Raw genomic sequence first — 21850 nt, 5'->3', positions numbered from 1 at the left:
GCGCGACATTGGGTGTATGCTTATTGAACATCCGTAAATCCAATATCATTCGATAAGAACCATCAGATTTCAAAACACACCACAAAGGATTGTTACTTACAGAATTAGCCTTTCGGATAACACCTTGATCTAACAATTCCTGTATGATCTTTGACATAGAGTCAATTGATTCTGGAGGCAATTTATACTGACGCTGTGGCGGGGGATCACGCCCCTCCACATTCACGATAACGTCCTTCATTGTTCCAACCTCATTCCTGAACTGAGCCCAAAGAGAAGGAAAAAGCTGTACAATTTCTGTCAATACCTCGTCATCATTAGTGTCAGGCCACAAATGGTCAGATGACACCACATCATTCAAGCAAATACTTCCAACATGGCTATAATCATTAGGATCAATGACTACCGGTTTACAACCATTGGAATCTTTCCAGATCACTTGATTTCCTAGGTCAACTACCCATCCGAATTTCTGCATAAAATCTGTGCCAAGTATATTTTCAGAATCACGACAATACCAGATGTCAATTTCTGTTTTGAAAGAACTAGGTATTTCCAATGTCACATTGGGAACTAAGGTTGCTTTAGTTCCACCTTTTCCACTGAAACCGACAATTGTACAAACTGGTGAATCTGGGTTTAGCTTCAAATCAAGGTTTGTAACACTTAACTGAGCTCCTGTGTCAATGAGAAATACAACATTCTGTCCTGCTAAACTTACTTTGATAAATGGTCTTCCACAGTCATCCAATGTAACTCGAGTCACAAATTCCAATGGATGTGGTACAGGAATAGTCTGTGATTGTCAGAAAGATGAAGGAGATGGGAGAAGACCAGTGTCCTTTTTAAAAGACCTTGGAATTCTATCCCTTGACTCTGTTTCCTTCACTGTCATTTCTCTGATCTGTCTGATTAATGGTGCATATGGTGACTGTGTTTGCCTGTTGGCAGTATGAGCAGGTGCAGATAATTGTAATGCAGGTGCGGAAGGTGTGGTGTATGATTTTGGCATGAGTCCGTTTTCCCTTCCAAGCTTACCTGTTCCTTGTGTACCCATCTCTGATTCTGCTCTCAAAAATTTCCTGCACTGCCACTTCAAGTGTCCAGGTATACCACAAAAATAACAATGGATATTGTTCCTTTGTGTAGTATTTTTACCTCTATGCTCAATGTAATCCCTGCTCTTGGAGAATACTGTGGCTCTAGGTTTCAGTTGACTGTCTTCCTTCTCATGAACTACCGCTATTTTAGCCTTGACCTGATTTTGTTTCATGGATCTCCTTATTCTGTCAATAAAAACTGTTGCTTCTTGCAATGATGGCTGAGTGTTAGCCAATTGCACTGAGGCAGGATCTAAGTACTTGAACTTCTTTACAAAAAATTTGATCATGGATGCTGGCTCTTCGTGAGGCCCGAGATCCATTACCATCCTATAGGCCTGTTCAAACTTTACCAAAAAAGAGAATGGGTCTTCAGAAATATTTGTTTGTAAACTCCCTAAAATATCAACTGTAGGCATGTCTTCTCCAGTTGTAAACAATACTAATTGTCTAAGTCTGTCTTCTTTTGTACTATGTGCCATTTCATTCTCATCATTTAATCTGGGTGTGGTCTGTAATCTTTTTCCCATATGTGAAGGTAACCAAACTTTGAATATTTTATTCTTTTGCTCATCATTCAGATTGTATTTGTCTGTGTTTGATTCAAAAGTGTCCGCATTATAAAAGGCATCCATCTTATCATTGTAATTTGGAATGTCTTTTACAATTTTCATTAGCTGATCGTGTATTTTCAGATTAATGCGTGCTGCTCTGTCATGTAATTTTTTCCGTTGTAATTCTACTGCCTCTAATTCCTCTACTGAAGCATCTGGATCTTGCATATTTGGTACAAATGAAGAGGCAGCAGCACTGTCCTCCTGTTTACTTGTTAATCTTGTGTTAGCAGAAACCCTTTTTATATCTTGTCGTAATTTAGACAATAACTCTGTCCTGGTATCTATTTGATCTTCCAATTGTTCTATGTGCTCTGACAAAATCAAACAATTTGGACAATCAAAGTAATCCCCGTCAGACTCTTGTGTGTCACGTGGTGTGTCAGTGTGATTAATGTCTTGTGTGACAATGCATGTTTTATAGGTGTTAGGTTCAGTTTTCTCAAAGACTAGGCTATTATACACATGAACTAGCTGCATAACATTCTGAAGTTTCCTTTGTAATTTTCTTACTGAGAAAAACCTTTTGTCAATTTTAACATTTTCTGCCTCACATTGATTATACAAACTAGACCATAATTGGGCATCCGTATGATTATGAACAAACTTGAAATCTATGTTACTTTTCTTAGCATAATCATGTATAAAATCCATTATAATTTTTTCTCACCTATTGAGAGTCTTTCCCGTCAATGGATGGTCCTCTGTGTCCTTATGCAATCCTCAGATCTCCGTCTGGATGAGACGCATGCAGCTCTTTACGATCCTCACCCGTCGTCTCCAGGTTCAGTGTGATCCTTGTGCCGTGAAATAGTGGAATTCCTGAGGAGGCTTGTACAACAGGTGGTTTTTAGCAGAGTTCGTGCTCCCCCCTTGCACAATCGAGGAAGGAATGCCAGCCAAAATTAGCACAAAAGATCAATCTGGCTAAGGCTCGCCAAAATGTAGAAAAATATATATATATATCTTCTTGCACGGTTGAGAATCAAAAAGTAAAAGCAATGTTGAGGATAAAATAAATCTTGTTTTTAATTGTTCATTCAAAAAGTGATTACAAAAATGAAGAAAAGTAAGTTCATGACATGCAATAATTATTTGAAGAGAAAACGAGCATTGTTCTTACATATAGTCTTGAGCAGTTGTGTTGTCCGGGTGTTCGAGAGTCTCAAGGGATATGAGATCTCCTGAACAAGAGTTAGGCCGGCTTTATATACTATTCTGACCTATAAACTACAACCACATATGGTGGCTTGCCACTATGTTCATAACTTCTTCCATATTAAGTGAACCCTAGTTATTTTAACAATATGCATACAGTTATTTATGCATTACCTTAGTCTGAGATATTTAAGCCTAAAGTCTGAGATCTTTAGAACCATTCATTATCTCTAAATAGTCACATTTTGACAGCTTTGACTATTTTGACCTATACATTTGACAAGAGAGACAGCTGTGTGAGCCAAGGCACTCAGAATAAGTCAGTCACTTCTCTAAAGTAAGCAAAGCCTGTTAGCTAGATTCTGTATGAGAGAATTAATCCATATATTTTTTATTATAGAAATACTGATATTTTACACCAAGCAGGCGCCTATCATTATGGCTTTCCTTAGGCACCATAAGAAATACAGATTAAATGTGCAATTGTTTCAGGAGGGTTTTGCACTTTTTTGATCCAGGGATTGGGTTTATAGCTAGCACGTTACACTGAAAAACATAAGGGAAATTATTGGAAAATAATATTATAGGGAATTGCATTTCAAGCATTTTCCTAATGTACAGCTTACATAATTACATAGGTTGGACATGATGATTCTAGGTGTTTTTTCAACCTGGGTTTAGTATTGGATATTTTTTTTTCCTCTACTTGATCCATAAATAAAACGTATTTTAATTGCCGTTATTTCAGGTAGTGGGGTAAATATTCTCCTGTCATGATTACATAATGTTATCCCTGGATTAAAAGAGGCAGAGGAACATAAAACATGCAAATGATCCCAGATGGTGATTTGTTCTGGTTGAGCATTAAGGAATCTGAGAGCAGTATGATGTAGGGGCAGAAATCAGCCAATCAGTGGATGGGTGGGATTACAGAGAGATCATGGATAAGGAGAAAGATCACATGATAGCAGGTGTATTAGTCCTCTAGTGATAATCTCCTGATAAATCAGTCATAAGAATTACAGCAAGCAGCCCAGTAAGTGACATATCACTGGAATCAGGGTTGCTGCCCCTGCATTATGCTGCTCTCAGATTAGGTGGCCAAGACCTGGTGACAGATTCTGTTTAATGGCAGTAAAATGAGTTTTAAATGTTTCTGGAAGCACAAAAAACAAACAAAAAAAGCCTGTTTAGTGTGTGAAGGGGGATTTTATAGAGAAATGTCTCAGCTACCAAAATTGAAAACTAACTGTTGCTGATTACTTGAATCCTCTGTCCAGTCAGATCAAAGAACGATTCCACCATCATGTGCTGCCAGAGGAAGATCAGGAAATCAGTGATACTGCTCCGTTGTCCTTTAGCACCATAGAATGGATTTATTATACAGCGCTTATTCATATCCGTGGATTGTCGGATACTGCTGGGTATAACAGCCGTCCGGAGGCGAGAGCAAGACATGTTCTCTGTAACCACACTGACCACGAGGATCATGGTCAAAGGACACCCCTATATTCCCTAGTATTCTTCAAGAGACTATATCAAAATGTTTTGGGGGTTTTTGTGCATGTTTTTCTTAGCTGGACAATCCCATAATTCAGACCCCAAATTCTCTCCCATTGGCAACAGACTTGTCTCTCATCTCCCGTCTCACAATCAGTGATATTACCCTCTACTGATGGGTTTCCACGATGAGTACTTGGTGAGACTTTGACGCTGCAGATTATCTGCAGAATTTCATTTTCCAACTTGCCAGATTAGGTTACTTGTGTTTCTTTGTTGCGTTTTTGAGTGTTTTTACATGGTTTTATTGCTTTTTTTTTCAGTTTTGCGCTTGCTTATTTTTGTATGTCATGTTTTAATTAAAATTATTTAATTTTCTAAACTTCCTTTATGCTGTGAGCTTTGATAATGCTTTATTGATAATGTTATATGTGCGTATGGATTGCATCAATTTTTTTTGCTGCTGAATTGTAATAAAAATCCAGATGCATTTTTTATATGCAGATATTCGGCATCTCATTAAAGTGTACCTGAAATCCCACAAATAACACACATAGGTCGCAACATTTGAAAAATTTGTAAGAGGGTGAACTGTGATTACACCAGGAGAGCACTAGGACCCTGTGGTGTTTGCCTGCTGCAGCTAAGAACAGGTGCTCTGAGTGCCCGGGAGTCTGTGTGTGTGCTAAGGGGTGGGGCCCAGTGTTCGCTGTCTAGAGCTGTAAGGAAGCTTCCAGAATCAGAGAGACTGCCCAGAGAGACACTGTGTGTGTGGAGCAGCTTATGAGAAGGAAGGAGACTGACCTCTGTAAGAGACTGTTTACTGCAACCCCTTCATCTTGGGAGCCTGAGGCCTTGCTGTGGAACAAATACATAGAGTTCCTGAGAGCTGTGTGACTGTGGAGCTCTGTTGAGTCCCTGTTGTGATGAGCTGAGAAGTAATATTGGACAAATATTTTATAGAGAAACAGGCGTATTGCTTCTAGGAGAATTCGTGAGGACTGCAGGAGGAGAGACGGCATCTTGAGGCTACAGGACAATAAGTCCTCGGCATTTGGGCTCGGCCCCGGCCGACAAGACGGTGGAACCTTGTGTTGCTGCAACTGATAGGTGCTGAAGACTTGGGACTGGAACTGGCTGCACCCTATGCATTCTATATGCCTGAGAGGAGACTCACCTCAGGTTAAAGGTACCATAGTCATAGATACTCGGGTATCCCTAGTTGAAGCGCTTAAGGACCTTTGTATTATATTTATATGTATTGTTATTGTAGGTTTTTGTAGGTTATACTCAGTGTGCCATTCCAGGGGGTCCCTTGATATCACTACATTTGATTTACACCTGTTCTCTGAGTACCTGAATTGACCTTTCTGTTAGGTAAATTTATTTTAAATCCCAGTGTAATACACTCTTCAGGGAACCTTGGATTGGCATAGTGATTTCAGCTCCAGCTGAGTGAGTGTACTGTATAAGGGTATTTCAATCTGTTTCTTCCACATATTAAGTTCTACTTTATCTGCTGTTTGAGTAAAGATACTTTTGGGATTTCAGCCTCAGTCTTGGTTTGTGACCCACTGGATATTATTCAGATCTCTGGTCATTACATTTTTGTCGTAGTTGACAGGATCCAGTGTTTGTCATGAATGGAGATGTCCTGGACTGCACCGGAATTATCTTTCTGGCAGATTTTTTGAGCCGCGGTGGAAAGGGAGGAGGAGTTTGCCCTGGTGCCCGAGGGGTCAGTGAACAGTGCCTAGCTAAAGGGAAGCCGGTCATCAGTGTCAGGAGGAGAAGGGCTGGTAAGTGTGGTACAAGCTCTCCGTGCCAAGTTGAAGGATCTGAAACTGGAAGTGTCTAAACTTAAAGCTGGGCTGGAGGACCATTTGCCATACCTCTGGAACGGTGGCCCCACAGACGGCCAGGTCGCACTCCCAGAATGAGTAAAGTCCTCGTCCATGAAGAGCAGTCACCTGCTAGAAGTGTGGATGCCGGGGACACATCTCTCGTTATTGCCGGATGCCTGTAGCCCTAGAGACCCCATCGCCAGCTTTAAATTCCCAGCCGCTGCCATGAGAGGGCATGCAGCAGCGGCCCCACCCCCACAAAGCCCTCAATGGGATGAACAAGATTTGTTTGCATGCAGACCAGTGATGGAAGCATAGTTTTAAGGGCGGAAGATGAGGTGCTTAGTTGACACAGGATCTGAATGTACTATAATGCCTTTAGAAGTGTATGAGAGATACTTCAGTCAACTAGTTGTTCCAGAAGATGGCCGAGTGATACAACTTACCGGCGCTAATAATGGCCAACTGTCTGTTAAGTGGATCGTGTGGATGCTGCTAAAAATGTTTGGTCAAGAGCTGGGACAGAAAGGGATAGTGCTGGTGGATCACCCCCCCAGAAGAGGGATGGAGGTGACACTCGGAATGAACATGCTGCGAGATTTGAACCACTAGATGTATGCCAGTGAGGGACCTCAATACTAGACCCGTGCAACAAGCCACCGACCCACACAGAGTATGTTACACCTTCTAGTGCTTAGCTGCGACTTGATGAAAAGTGTGATCCCAGGGGGCCGTCTGGGCCTGGTCCAAGTGCTATCATGGACCTTGATCCTGATGGCGCCAAGACAAGAGGAACTCTTAATGCTGCCGGTAGGAGCTGCACAGAGGTTGAATGGGCTTGAAGTGCTACTCGAGCCAGCCCAAGAGAAGTCCTCATTTGCCAAGGTACACGTGGCCTTGTCTCTGGCGATTGTGAAGAATGGACGGGTGCTGGTCTGATACATCAATGTTTTAGATGAGGCTGTTAAAATTCCCGCTGGGACCATTCTGGCTGAACTGTTTGCACCGGCGGAGAAGGTGCCTGGCAATGCATGATTCGAACTGCTCCCAGACCAACAGTCATCCTGGACATTGGCTGTCGAGGTAGGCCGGACTGATCTCCCTACCGAAGAATGGAATGGCCATGTGACCAAGGAACAGATGGGAGTGGATTGGGAGAAATTGACCTCCCAGCAGTTGGAGGAGGTGGAGAGTTTTGTGGGAGCATCAAGAGACCTTTTTGGGACATGGGGAGGACTTCGGATGTGCCCGGATGATTGAGCATGAGATCCCCATAGGGGATACTCCTCCAATTAGGGAAAGATATAGTCAAATCCCTCCGGCGCTCTATCAAAAGGTGAAGAGCATGGTGGCCAGTATGCTGGACAATCAAGTCATCCGAGAGAGCCGGAGTCTCTGGGCGGCTCCTGTAGTCTTGGTCTGGAAGAAGGACGGGACTCTTCGATTTTGTGTGGACTATCGAAAATTGAATGCCCACACGGTGCGGGATGCATATCCTTTACCCCGTATTGAAGAATCCCTGTCAACAATAGGTCAGGCCAAGTATTTCTCGATGTTGGATTTGGCAAGTGGTTATTGGCAGGTCCCAATGGCCAAAAAAGATCGGGCCAAAACGGCGTTTTTCTTGAGAATGGGGCTCTATGAGTTCAACCAGATGCTCTTCGGCCTCGCTACCACCCTGGGAACCTTCCAATGTCTGATGGAACATTGCCCAGGTGATCTGAATTTTGAATCAGTCCTGATATATCTAGACGACATCGTCGTGTTCGGGACCTCATTTGAAGATCATCTTGAAAAGCTGCGTCAAGTTCTCCAGCGACTCAGTAGCTATGGCCTGAAAATAAAGCCCAAGAAATGTCAACTGTTCCGGAGTCAGATTGAGTATTTGGGGTACCTGGTGACCCCGGACGGGGTGCTACCTGTGGCCAGTAAGGTTAAGGCGGTGCAAACGTGGCCGCCTCCTCGCGACCTGCGAGATGTGCGGGCCTTACTGGGCCTAGCAGTATACTATCAGCGCTTTGTGACTAAATTCTCACAAGTGGTGGGTCCCCTAAGCAACTTAAGAGGGACAGCGCTGGGTCCTTGAAACCACCCCATTCAATGGGGGCCCCAGAAGGAAAAGGCGTTTGATGAAGTGAAAACCGCCCTAATGACTGCTCCGTTGTTGATATATGCCTGGTTGGACACCCCTATTCTGTTGTACACAGACGGTAGTCTTCATGGATTGGGGGCGGTACTAGCACAGGTGCAGGATTACCGACAGTGAGTGATTGCCTATGGTAGCAGGTCTTTAAGTGACTCTCAGCTAAATCCGGCTACAGAATGCTTTGCCGAGTATCTTACAGGAGCTCGGGTGCTAGTCATGACAGAAAACCCGCTGGCTCACTTAGAGAATTCAAAACTGGGAGTGTTGGAGCAGCGGTGGGTAGCCCTCCTTGCCAAGTTCAATTATAGCATTAAATTTCGCTCTGGCTGAGAAAACAGAAATGCAGATGCATTGTCAAAGGTATCCCTAGGGTCCTCGGGGGAAGATGTTGTTGACCAACTTGAGGACACCTACACTCCAGCCTTGGGGCAGATACCTATCTTCCGAAGTGTGGTACACTCATGTGTGGTGGCCTGGCTAAAACACCCTCAGACTGGCCAAAGGTCCAGGATGAGTGCCCAGACATTGTACTTGTGCGCAGTTGGGACAAAACAAAGTCTGTATGTGCACATGTATTCCCCTTAAAAAATCTTTAATGATTCAATTTAAAATACACCAACCCAGTGAAAAAAGATATATGCCGAGAATATACCCAAAATAGACTAGCCTAACAGATATCCTATAATAGGCCTATGATAGCCCATACCTGACTGTGGAGGTTGGCACCCTAAAGTATGATTTTTTTCACATCCCCACTCATCGTAGACTATCTGTGGCGCCCCTGAGGCTCAGTCGCCACAGAGGTACTGCACCTCCCCCTGAGGTGTGGTGCCCCACCATCCAGGTAAGTTGGAGGCTCCTGACCCCGCTCCAACACTTGCATCCCACACAACATGGTAGTTCAGCAAAGCCACATTGCGGCTCGCTGCTTGGAGTGTAGCAGAGCACCTTTGGTGGCTCCCTGCTTGGAACACGAAACGTGCTGGGAGGTGGGTGGAGTTAGAATACATAAAAGAGCGGGAAGGTTTAGGATTTGAGGTCAGTCAATGAGAGGAAGTCACTCGGTGAGGAGTGAGGAAAGAAGATCCCTGACAGAGGGATGGAGGAAGGAGGTGCTGCAGCAGATCTCAGTGACCTGGGTCTGCTGGCACTGGAAAGGAAAGAAGGAGAAAGACATTGAACTGAAACCTGATCTTCATTAAGAAGGAAAGACTAATACAGAACGTAGGAGTAAAGCCTGGTGTCCTCCATTGATTCTTGCGCCAACACACCCAGCACCGCTACATCAGGGTACCAGCTTCTACACTGCTTGTGCCTCTCCTCTACCCCTACATATACACTGCCCTGGGGCTACAGCTCCACCTGTGGGGAGCTTCACCTTCTTGGCTGCAACACACCACCAGCCCCAAAGGATCTGCACGCAGCGTCGGCTCAACATCCTTCTTGCTGAACAATACAAGTGGCGTCACGAACTATTCCATTAATTACATTCCACCATTCAAACTTCCCCTATTAATTGGGCGCCCAGGGCCATGGACCGGGTCACCGCTGCTGTGACACATCCCGCCGACGCCGGCCCAGTACGAGTACCCCACAGCCCTGGGAGGGTGACCCAACTTGGCGTCACAAACAGGATGACGAGACCCGATGCTATCGGGTTCTGTGAGCCTAAGACTTAAAGTTTTTGAAGATGTGCCGAAGACCCAATTTAATAGACTGTAAAATGAACATTAAAAATGGCCGCTGGCGTGGTGAAGAAGGGTGTGACAACATGGGAGGTCCTAAGAAATGACCGCAAACTCTCCTGGGCCTCCCATGCCTGAATTACCGTACTATGCAACAGCAACATGGCCCACCCCCCGAGGGGTTCGTATACTGACTTGGTATGGAGGAGCTGGAAGAAGATGCCGCCCCAAGAAGGAGGAGCGGAAGCCAGTGGTGGGAAAAGAGCTGAGACAGGAAGAACGCCAGAACGCCATCATGGAAGGAGAAGGGAGGAGGCCTGCGGAGTGCGAGGATGTTATGCTGGACCTCCCCGGTGCCATGGCTGAAGGCTCCAACCCAGTGTCTGAGATGAACCGCCAGCAGCTGGAGGACGGAATAGCCCAGCTGACACGCCACATGCAACTGAGGCAGGAAGTGCTATGGACCTTAAAGCTGCAGCGTGCCCAGGAGGGGCCTACACCTGCGGTACCCGCACCACCGGTACCCGCCGCTGCTGCACCGGAATCTTTCCAGGCAGACCTTGTGGAGCCTGCAACCGCTGCCATACCACCGGTAGCGTATAGCGTTCCCTCTCTGCCGCTACCACCGGAGGAGTTGTACACGGCCCTGGGAGCTGAAGCGGAGGAAGAGAAGCCCCTGTCCAGACCTGACGCGGCCGCACAGGTCCCTCCAGAGACCCCTGCAGACCCGGAGCCTCCATTAGCTCCACCGCCGTCCCCGGCATCCCAGTGAACGGCATCCACCGCCACTATGCCTGCACCGGAGCAGAGACCGCACCACCAGGAGGCCCCAGGTATATCTGAAGCCCCTACACCTTGGAAGGCCCTGGGGTGTACCGCGGTTGCAGCGGCCAGCCCGGTCGTGTTAGATTTGGTCTGGGACCGGGATACCTGTCCCTGGGGGGAACCATCTGAACCCCTGATGGTGGTGCAGCGGTACACCATGAGCCAGAATCGGTCTTGGGAGGAACGAGAAGATGAAGAACTGGTCTGGCTGCCAAGTGACCATCCAACAAATGGCAGCTGAACACCGAGAGAGGGAGCAGCGAAGGTTAGCTGTACTGGGCCCTGATTTGGACCGGAAGGAGCAGGGCCGTGCCGGTCGCTATGGACCCCGGGACGCAGCAGGTTGGGGGCACGTCCTAAATGTAAATCATGAGAGGGAGTTCGGCTTCATCCATGACCCCAGCCGAATCTTCGATCTGTTCTTCAATCGGAGGGATGTGGAACCCCACTTGAGAAAAGGGCACCCTGCCAGAAACTTGCATTCGGGAGATCATGTAACGTTTACCAGACATGAAGGATTGAGAGGCTGGTATGCAATGAACATCAGACGGGTCCAGGAGGATCTCATCAAGTCCTGCAGGCAGAAGCCGCCTACTGCCCCTTCATCCCCAGTGACCACTCCAACAGTGTTTGTGCCTACCCCCACGTGCCGAGCTAGATCAACACCAGTCCCGCAGCCAAGCGTACAGAAAACCACAAGTTTGACTACGATGGAGAAGGAGTACCTGCGGACTGCCAATGCATTTTTCTCCCCTAGAAGCAGTTCCAATCCAGAAACCCCAGGAAGGGACAATTAGTCAAGATGCTTCTTTAAAATAACTTTGTTGCCCAGGAGGGTATTTGCACCGTTGTGCCTTTTGTTTCTTATTTTGACCATCATGGTTTAGTTTTGTTTTTTCCAGTTGTTGCCCAGTTGTATTGGCAGTTTCCTCACTTGAACTGCACAGATCATGAACGCTGAATGGTCCAGAACTGTTATTGTATATAGTTTGCACCTCTTTAGGTGCTAGCTCTTGGTTTTACATAGGACTTTCTCTTTCTCTTCTTGAAGGAAGAATTACCTCAGCATAAGGACATTTCCAGACATGCTGACAGGACCACTGTCTATTATTTGCACTTATTGATAATGGTTAATATATTTTTGAAACAGAAAGCTAGAAAGTGATAATGCTTAATGACAGATTTTATAATGAATGTTTTACAAATGTCAAAATGGAGTAAACGGTATACTAAAGAAATTTTGAAGTCCAAATGCCTTGAATGTGAATAAAGAATTGAAGTTACAGGTGATGAACCAGACACCAGCAGTTGTCATATAAGAAAGTAAGAGAATGTGTAGAGTAACAGAACAGAGATGTGTTGCTAGAAAAAGGTGAATTGATATTGAGTTGCTTCCATAGCACTTTAAATTAGGTAGCATAATTTTGAATTTAGATAGCTAGTTAAAACTATTTGCAACGTTCAAGAAACCATGCCTCCCACAATGGGAAGTTTAGTATAAGAAATGTTTATCAGCATTACAAAAAAAATTTGTATGTTCCTGTAATGTCAACTTTGCCTTACAGCCCGTGGACGTGCTGTGTTTAATGGGGGGTATGTGGTGCCCCTGAGGCTCAGAAAGACTAATACGGAACGTAGGAGTAAAAGGGACCAGAGGACGTGGGTTAGAGGAAGAACCCTGCCTAGAAGTTCTAAGCGCAAGGCCGGGGCCCGGTCCCCGAGGTTGTATGGATACTAATGGTCCTACAGTAGACACCAGCGGAGTAGAAGGCTTTAAATGCACTACTCCCATCTAAGACTTGGGGGCACAACAGCAACCTTGATTGTGAGCCGGGACTCAGGAGTAAGGAGTCCCCGAAGCAGAGCTGAGCTGTCTGCCATACAAGTAGAGTTCTTGGGAACATCTTTCAGGAGGCACTCCAGTGTAACTCAGTACTGGGAGTACTTCACACTTAAAGGCGCTATAAGAGGAGACGTTCAGAAAGGCACATGTTGGCGGAGCGTTGGAAGGGAGCATTCCATCTGGCCTGGAGGTTGATTGAGTCCCTGACCTGGAGGACATGGCACGGAGGCAGGCACCTGTATGTGTACTACAGACTGTGAGTAAAGCTTTGGAACTACAAGCCTGGTGTCCTCCATTGATTCTTGCGCCAACACACCCAGCACTGCTACATCTGGGTTCCAGCTTCAACACCGCTTGTGCCTCTCCTCTACCCCTATATCTACACTGCCCTGGGGCTACAGCTCCACCTGTGGGGAGCTTCACCATCTTGGCTGCAACATACCACCAGCCCCAGAGGATCTGCACGCAGCGTCGGCTCAACATCTCACTTGCCGAACACCACAGGTGGCGTCACGAACTATTCCATTAAGTACATTCCACCATTCAAACTTCCCCTATTAATTGGGTGCCTAGGGCCACGGACCGGGTCACCGCTGCTGTGACACATCCCGCCGACGCCGGCCCGGTACGAGTACCCCACAGCCCCGGGAGGGCGACCCACTATCACTTACTGCCCCATTACGCCCTACCACAAAGGTGGGAAAACAATATATTAAAGGGTGGAGATGAAGAGAGTCTTGGAACTAAAGATGATTTACCAAAGGGTATCTGATAAACATATAAATACTTCAAATATCAAACATCATGAACCATGATTTGTGCTCCATCTCATCATCCGTTATAAAAAATTATCTGATACAAGCCCACAGTAATGACTTCATAAGATGGATTCAGTATTTCATTCTCAGTCAAGGGAACAAATGTACCCCACAATGGCAACTGCAGTCATGATTAAAGTCCCACAATATAGAAAATGAACTTAATCCAGTGCTGTTTTGCTGTACAAAGGCTGCAAGATCTTTTGGAGCATAACATAGTGATTCAGATGCACCCCAATGCGTTTCCTCGTCAATAGCATGGTTCATCAGTAGGTTAGAGAGATACAGATGCCAGATGCCATGATGGATGATGACATACACCGGCAGTTCCAGGGTGGACTTAACCCCCATCAATTAAGCATACCTCAATATGCTCCGCCCACCCAATCGCTGGCGACATTACCGGGTCATAAAACTATGCTACATTGCAGATGTACCAAAAAGTCTCACCCCTAACATGCGCTCCAATGCCTTATTTCTGGTACACCAAGACACGCGCTGTAATATCCGGAGATGAAACTCCCACTCACAGAATACACTATGCGGTCCAAAACGTGGAACGCACACGTCATTTCCACCTCCCTACTTCCGGGCGCCCGGGTATCCACCATATGGAACGCACACGTCACATCCTGCTCATGCCTATGAAGCATGAAACATCTGACAGTCACGTGATGCGTTTCAGGTTGTGGAACGCTCGAAAGTAAAAAATGGGAGAGACAAATACACTGTATAACATAGAGGAAACCCCCCACTTCAGTACTAATATCAACCATTCATGAAAGAAGCAGGGCATTGTCTTTTGGATACAAAATCTATCATTATCAAGAAAGAGCATAGATAATACAGTTGTGGCCAAAAGTATTGACACCCCTGCAATTTTGTCAGATAATACTCAGTTTCTTCCTGAAAATTATTGCAAACACAAATTCTTTGTTACTTTTTATCTTCATTTAATTTGTCTTAAATGAAAAACACAAAAAGAATTGTCCGAAAGTCAAATTGGATATAATTCCACACCAAACATAAAAAAGAGGGTGGACAAAAGTATTGGCACTGTTCGAAAAATCATGTGATGGTTCTCTAATTTGTGTAATTAACAGCACCTGTAACTCACCTGTGGCACCTAACAGGTGTTGGCAATAACTAAATCACACTTGCAGCCAGTTGACATGGATTAAAGTTGACTCAACCTCTGTCCTGTGTCCTTGTGTGTACCACATTGAGCATGGAGAAAAAAAAGAAGATCAAAGCACTGTCTGAGGACTTGAGAAACCAAATTGTGAGGAAGCATGAGCAATCTCAAGGCTACAAGTCCATCTCCAAAGACCTGAATGTTCCTGTGTCTACCGTGCGCAGTGTCATCAAGAAGTTTAAAGCCCATGGCACTGTGGCTAACCTCCCTAGATGTGGACGGAAAAGAAAAATTGACAAGAGATTTCAACGCAAGATTGTACGGATGTTGGATAAAGAACCTCGACTAACATCCAAACAAGTTCAAGCTGCCCTGCAGTCCGAGGGTACAACAGTGTCAACCCGTACTATCCGTCGGCGTCTGAATGAAAAGGGACTGTATGGTAGGAGACCCAGGAAGACCCCACTTCTTACCCCGAGACATAAAAAAGCCAGGCTGGAGTTTGCCAAAACTTACCTGAAAAAGCCTAAAACGTTTTGGAAGAATGTTCTCTGGTCAGATGAGACAAAAGTAGAGCTTTTTGGGCAAAGGCATCAACATAGAGTTTACAGGAGAAAAAAAGAGGCATTCAAAGAAAAAAACACGGTCCCTACAGTCAAACATGGCGGAGGTTCCCTGATGTTTTGGGGTTGCTTTGCTGCCTCTGGCACTGGACTGCTTGACCGTGTGCATGGCATTATGAAGTCTGAAGTTTTGCAGCATAATGTAGGGCCCAGTGTGAGAAAGCTGGGTCTCCCTCAGAGGTCATGGGTCTTCCAGCAGGACAATGACCCAAAACACACTTCAAAAAGCACTAGAAAATGGTTTGAGAGAAAGCACTGGAGACTTCTAAGGTGGCCAGCAATGAGTCCAGACCTGAATCCCATAGAACACCTGTGGAGAGATCTAAAAATGGCAGATTGGAGAAGGCACCCTCCTAATATCAGGGACCTGGAGCAGTTTGCCAAAGAAGAACGTTCTAAAATTCAAGCAGAGCATTGTAAGAAACTCATTGATGGTTACCGGAAGCGGTTGGTCGCAGTTATTTTGGCTAAAGGTTGTGTAACCAAGTATTAGGCTGAGGGTGCCAATACCTTTGTCTGGCCCATTTTTGGAGTTTTGTGTGAAATGATCAATGTTTTGCTTTTTGCTTCATTCTCTTTTGTGTTTTTTCATTTAAGACAAATTAAATGAAGATAATAATACCAAAGAATTTGTGATTGCAATAATTTTCAGGAAGAAACTGAGTATTATCTGACAAAATTGCAGGGGTGTCAATACTTTTGGCCACAACTGTATGTAAATGATTAAACAATAAATATTAAAGAATAATTGATACCAATGTTTTACCCCCTAATAGGGACATGTAAAAAACATGTAATAATATGGCGTTTAAACATAGCATATCATCAATTCAGTGGGCAAAGCAAGAAAAAACAGGTGCATAATCAATTCAAATGAAACATATATAAGAGAGGCATTCATTCAGCCCCTTTGGGGAGAGGAATTGCAATCTGAAAATCTACTCAGCCTCCAGTTTTAGGATTAACCTGTCCAGGTCCCCTCCCCTTATTTTGGGTTTAGCCAGCTCCATCATGGTGAAGGTGATGTCACTCAATCGACCATCATACACCTCATTCATATGGCGAGCCACTGGTGTATCCCTTTTATTCCTGATGTCACTGCGGTGCTCACCTACCTTCACCCTAAGTTCTCTCTTGGTTTTCCCAACATAGTCCATGGGACAAGTACAAGTGGCCTTATATACCAAGTCCATGGACCTACAGTTTCCAAAATCTCTAATGAAACAAGTCCTACCATTGGCCGCACTACAAAAAGTCTTACCCTGAGTCATCATACCACATCTAGAGCAGTTTCCACACTTATAGAAACCTAGAGGCTTCCTGTGGAGCCAGGTACCTGCTTTACCTGGTCTCTGATAGAGGCTATGGACCAGCCAGTCCCCGATCGAGCGACCCCTCCTATATTTAATACTTGGTCTGGTCGAGACAAATATACTTACATTGGGGTCCTCTAGAAGAACCCCCCCCCCAGTGTTTTTTTAGAACCTGGTAAACCCTTTTCAGATTGCCCATCAAAATGTTCCAATGAGTCTAACCAGATTTTTTTGGTCATCAGTCTGGACCCTATTATTACTAAGGAGGGTTTGCCTATCAACAGAAGAAGCCTCATTTAGCTGTCCATCCAAAGCTTGTTAAGATGGACGAGTCATCATCCAACCCCTCTTAAAAAAGGAATACCCAAGGGACAGTTTCTCTGGATCAGAAGGAACTGTTCTGATTTGGGTACCTTTAGAAGGCAATCTAGGGATCTGTATTACAGATTTCGGAGGAGGGGTCATCCGTGTAGTGCTCACCAAGGTGCTGCCATTGTGGAGTACATTTGTTCCTTTGAGAATGAAATACTGAGTCCATCTTATGAAGTCATTACGGTGGGCTTGTATCAGATAATAATTTTTTATAATGGATGATGAGATGGAGCACTAATCATGGTTCATGATGTTTGATATTTAAAGTATTTATATGTTTATCAGATACCCTTTGGTAAATCATCTTTAGTTCCAAAACTTTCTTCATCTCTGCCCTATAGTATATTGTTTTCCCACCTTTGTGGTAGGGCATAATAGGGCAGTAAGGGATAGTCTACATTGAGTGGGGGCACCAAAAAATCGTTCTTTAGGGTGCCAACCTCCACAGTCAGGTAGGGGCAATCATAGGTCTACTGTAGGGTATCTGTTAGGTTAGTCTATTTTGGGTATATTCTAGGCATATACCTTTTTTCAATGGGTAGGTGTATTTTAAATTGAATCATTAAAGGTTTTTTAAGGGGAATACATGTTCACATACTAATTCTTGATTTCCTTAGCTTATTTGATATGTCAAAACAAAGCAAGGTCTGCCCTAGTGCAGAGGACAAGGCTCAACGGAAGAATTGAAACTTCTGCGACAATGGGACAAGTTGTGTGTGGAACAGGGCCTTTTGTGTCGTAAGGTGTACCTACCATCTGAGCTGCAGCACCAGTACCAACTGATAATCCCTGTGTGGATGGGTCCAGTGGTTGCTTGCGAGGCGCATGAGAAGGGGGGCTCACTTTGGAAGTGAAAAGACACTTTAGTGCTTGCAGCGAGTCCTCTATTGCCCTAAGGTGGGAGGGATAGTGGCAGACGCGTGTTGGCAGTGTCGGGTCTGTGGGCTCAGCAAAAGCCCTGAGCAGTGGGCTCCCATGCAGTCTATTAAGACTTTGGCTCCGCTAGAGCTACTCATGATTGACTACGTTTTGATAAAGTACTCTACGTCAGGGTACTCCTATTACCTGGCAATGACAGATCACTTTAATAATAATAATAATAATAATAATAAATTTTATTTTTATAGCGCCGACATATTCCGCAGCACTTTACATTTCAGAGGGGATTTGTACAGACAATAGACATTACAGCATAACAATAATCACATACAGTAGATTATAACAAATACCAAGAGGAAAGAGGGCCCTGCTCGCAAGCTTACAGTCTATGAGGAAAGAGGTAGACACGAAAGGTGGGTGGTAACAGTTGCCCTGATTGTATGGACCAGCCATAATGTTAGGTGTGTGACAATATGGACACAGAGGGCTAATGGATGCATAAAGCATGTGGAAGAATGATGCGGGGAACCTGGTTATGGTAAAACTTTTGGCTCTGCCACACAGGGATAGATTAGGTTAATGTGTTGAGGTGGTAGGCCAGTCTGAATAAATGCGTTTTCAGGACACGCTTAAAATTGTGGGGATTGGGGACTAATCGTATTGACCTGGGAAGTGCATTCCAAAGAATTGGAGCGGCACGTGTATAGTCTTGGAGACGGGAGTGGGAGGTTCTGACTATTGAGGATGCTAACCTCAGGTCATCAGCAGAACAGAGGGCGCGGGTAGGGTGGTATACTGAAACAAGGGAGGAGATGTAGGGTGGTGCTGAGCCATGGAGGGCTTTGTGAGTGAGGGTAATAAGTTTATACTGAATTCTGGAATGGATGGGTAGCCAGTGTAATGACTGGCACAAGGTAGAGGCATCGGTGTAACGATTGGTGAGGAATATGATCCTGGCTGCAGCATTCAAGACAGATTGGAGAGGGGAGAGTTTGGTAAGAGGGAGACCGATTAGAAGAGAGTTACAATAGTCGAGACGAGAATGAATAAGAGAAACAGTAAGAGTTTTTGCAGAGTCAAAGGTAAGAAAAGGTCGAATTCTAGAAATGTTTTTGAGGTGCAGATGACAAGAGCGAGCCAGTGATCGAATATGGGGGGCAAAGGAAAGCTCGGAATCAAGTATGACCCCAAGACAGCGGGCCTGTTGCTGGGGAGTAATAGTGGAACCACACACAGAAATGGCAATGTCGGGTATAGGTACATTAGTAGAGGGAGGAAACACCAGAAGTTCAGTCTTTGACAGGTTCAGTTTCAGATATAGTGAGGACATGATATTAGACACAGCGTTTAGACAATCGCCGATGTTTTCTAGAAAGGCTGGCGTGATGTCAGGAGAAGAAGCGTATAATTGGGTGTCATCAGCATAGAGATGGTACTGGAAACCAAATCTACTGATTGTTTGACCAATAGGGGCAGTGTACAAGGAGAAGAGGAGGGGGCCTAGAACCGATCCTTGGAGGACCCCAACAGTAAGGGGAAGATGAGAGGAGGAGGAACTGGCAAAAGATACAGTAAAGGAGCGGTCGGAGAGATAGGAGGAGAACCAGGAGAGAACGGTATCCTTGAGGCCAATGGAACGGAGCATAGTGAGGAGGAGCTGATGATCCACAGTGTCGAATGCTGCAGAGAGATCCAAGAGAATTAGCATGGAGTAGTGACCATTTGATTTAGCTGTTAGCAGATCATTAGAGACTTTAGTGAGGGCAGTTTCGGTGGAGTGTAAAGAGCGGAAACCGGATTGGAGAGGGTCGAGAAGAGAGTTTTCTGAGAGATAGCGGATAAGACGGGAGTGGACCAGGCGTTCCAGGAGTTTAGAGATGAAGGGAAGATTAGAGACAGGTCTATAGTTAGCGGCACAGTTTTGGTCGAGGGATGGTTTTTTAAGTAGTGGATGTATGATGGCATGCTTAAATGAGGAGGGAAAAATACCAGAAGAGAGAGAGAGGTTAAATATTTTAGTTAGGTGAAGGGTGACAGCAGGGGAAAGGGACTGGAGGAGCTGTGACGGAAATGGGTCACTGGTGCAAGTAGTTGGGCGAGAAGATGCAAGGAGCCTGCTTACTTCTTCTTCTGTGACTGGTTCAAAATCAGAGAGTGAGTTAGATGCAGTGGGGGAGGGAGGACAGTGCATGGTATGAGGTGATTGGGAGATAATTTCCTGTCGGATCTGGTCAATTTTTTCTTTGAAGTAATTGGCCAGATCGTCAGCTCGGAGCTCCATGGTTGGGGCCTGTACTCTTGGATTGAGTAGAGAATGAAAAGTGTCAAAGAGACGTTTCGGGTTATTGGACAGTGAGGTGATGAGGGTGTTGAAATAGGTTTGTTTGGAGAGGTGAAGGGCAGTGTTGTATGTTCTAAGCATAAACTTAAAATGGATGAAATCTTCGGGTAGATTGGATTTTCTCCACAGACGTTCGTCGCACCTGGAGCACCGCTGCAGGAAACGTGTTTGCACCGTGTGCCAGGGTTGTCGCCGTCTGCGTTGTGGTGTTCTATTTATAGGGGGTGCAAATTCATCCAGGGCAGTTTGAAGTGTTTCATTGTAATGCTTCAATGCAGAATCAGGACATGAGAGGGAGGAGATAGGGGCCAATGAAGACTGCAAGTTCTTCATAAGTTTCTGGGTGTTAATGGCCTGTATGTTTCTATAAGTCTGGACAGTGGGGGTGACCTGAGCAGCCTGGCAGTTCTTGATAGAGAATGAAAGAAGATGGTGGTCAGAGAGCGGGAGAGGGGAGTTTGCAAAATCATCCACTGCACAAAGCCGCGAGAAGACCAAGTCGAGGGAGTTTCCGTCTTCATGCGTTGGAGAATTAGTAAGCTGCGAAAGGCCAAATGAGGAGGTTAGAGATAAAAGGTGAGTAGCAGATGGTGAGAGGGGAAGAGCAATGGGGATGTTGAAATCTCCCATGATGAGGGTAGGGATGTCACAGGAGAGAAAATGTGGAAGCCAAGTGGCAAAATGATCCAGGAACTGATGGGAGGGGCCGGGAGGACGATACACCACCGCCACTCACATGGAGAAGGGGGGTGTAGAGTCTGACGGCATGGACCTCAAAAGAAGGGAAGACAAGTGAGGGTACTTGAGGGATAACCTGAAAGGTACATTTTGGTGATAGGAGCAGACCAACGCCTCCACCAGCTCTATTGTCTGTTCTTGGGGTATGAGAGTATGCTGTAGCTATATTGACAAGAGACCAGATGGCAAAGTCGGCGGCTGAGGCCGTGTGTCGACATTTCTTCCAACTGTTCGGGTTTCCGCAGAGAATACACTTAGATCAAGGGGCATGCTTCCAGAGGACGCTGATGAAGGAGCTGCACCAGTTGTATAGTATTGAACAGTTGAGAACAACGCCTTATCACCCCCAGGGTAACGGGGCATGTGAGTGCTTTAATCTGATCCTGTTGCAAATGTTGAGGACATTAGAGGGTCAACAGCAGGCACGCTGGCCTAAGTATCTCCCCGAATTGATGTGGGCCTACAATAATAGAGTGCACAGCACTACTGGCTATTCACCACACATGTTGATGTTTGGCAGAACCGGCCTTGACATTGAGGATTTGAACATGCCGGATCACTCCTCCAATTCCCCTCGGACTGCATCCGAATGGGTACGAGAACACCGGTGGCGGTTGAGGGTGGTGCATCAGGTGGTGGGTGATTGTCTTCGTCAGGTGACCCATAGGGACACGCGACCCATGCAAATAGAGATGTTCTCTCCTAGAGATAGAGTGTTGGTGAGGGCAAAACGACGGTCAGGAAAGCTGAGTGACCGATGGGAGGCGACTCCATATCTGATTAAAAAAAAACAGGTGAATCCTGAAATTTCAGTGTACGAGGTGAAAGCGGTGGGGACAGGGGGGCCAACCTGTAATTTGCACCACAACATGTTACAACAGTGCTGGTTTGAAGATTCGGCTCCCATTCCTAAGGA

General features: G+C 45.4%; 1 long non-coding RNA gene across 2 annotated transcripts in view; it reads left to right on the top strand.

The window, feature by feature from the left end:
* The window catches only part of LOC141080449 (uncharacterized), a 130311-nt gene extending 125434 nt beyond the window's left edge, over positions 1-4877 (top strand). For both annotated transcript variants that reach the window (XR_012228908.1, XR_012228909.1), the window contains exon 2: positions 4153-4877. This is a non-coding gene — a long non-coding RNA (uncharacterized lncRNA). The remainder of the gene's footprint in view (positions 1-4152) is intronic.
* The last annotated feature ends 16973 nt before the right edge of the window (positions 4878-21850 follow it).

This window comes from Dendrobates tinctorius, unplaced genomic scaffold (assembly GCF_039654945.1).
Source record: "Dendrobates tinctorius isolate UK_male_01 unplaced genomic scaffold, ASM3965494v1 ptg000016l, whole genome shotgun sequence".
NCBI classification, from domain to species: domain Eukaryota; kingdom Metazoa; phylum Chordata; class Amphibia; order Anura; family Dendrobatidae; genus Dendrobates; species Dendrobates tinctorius.
This window is presented reverse-complemented; position numbering and strand designations above follow the sequence as displayed.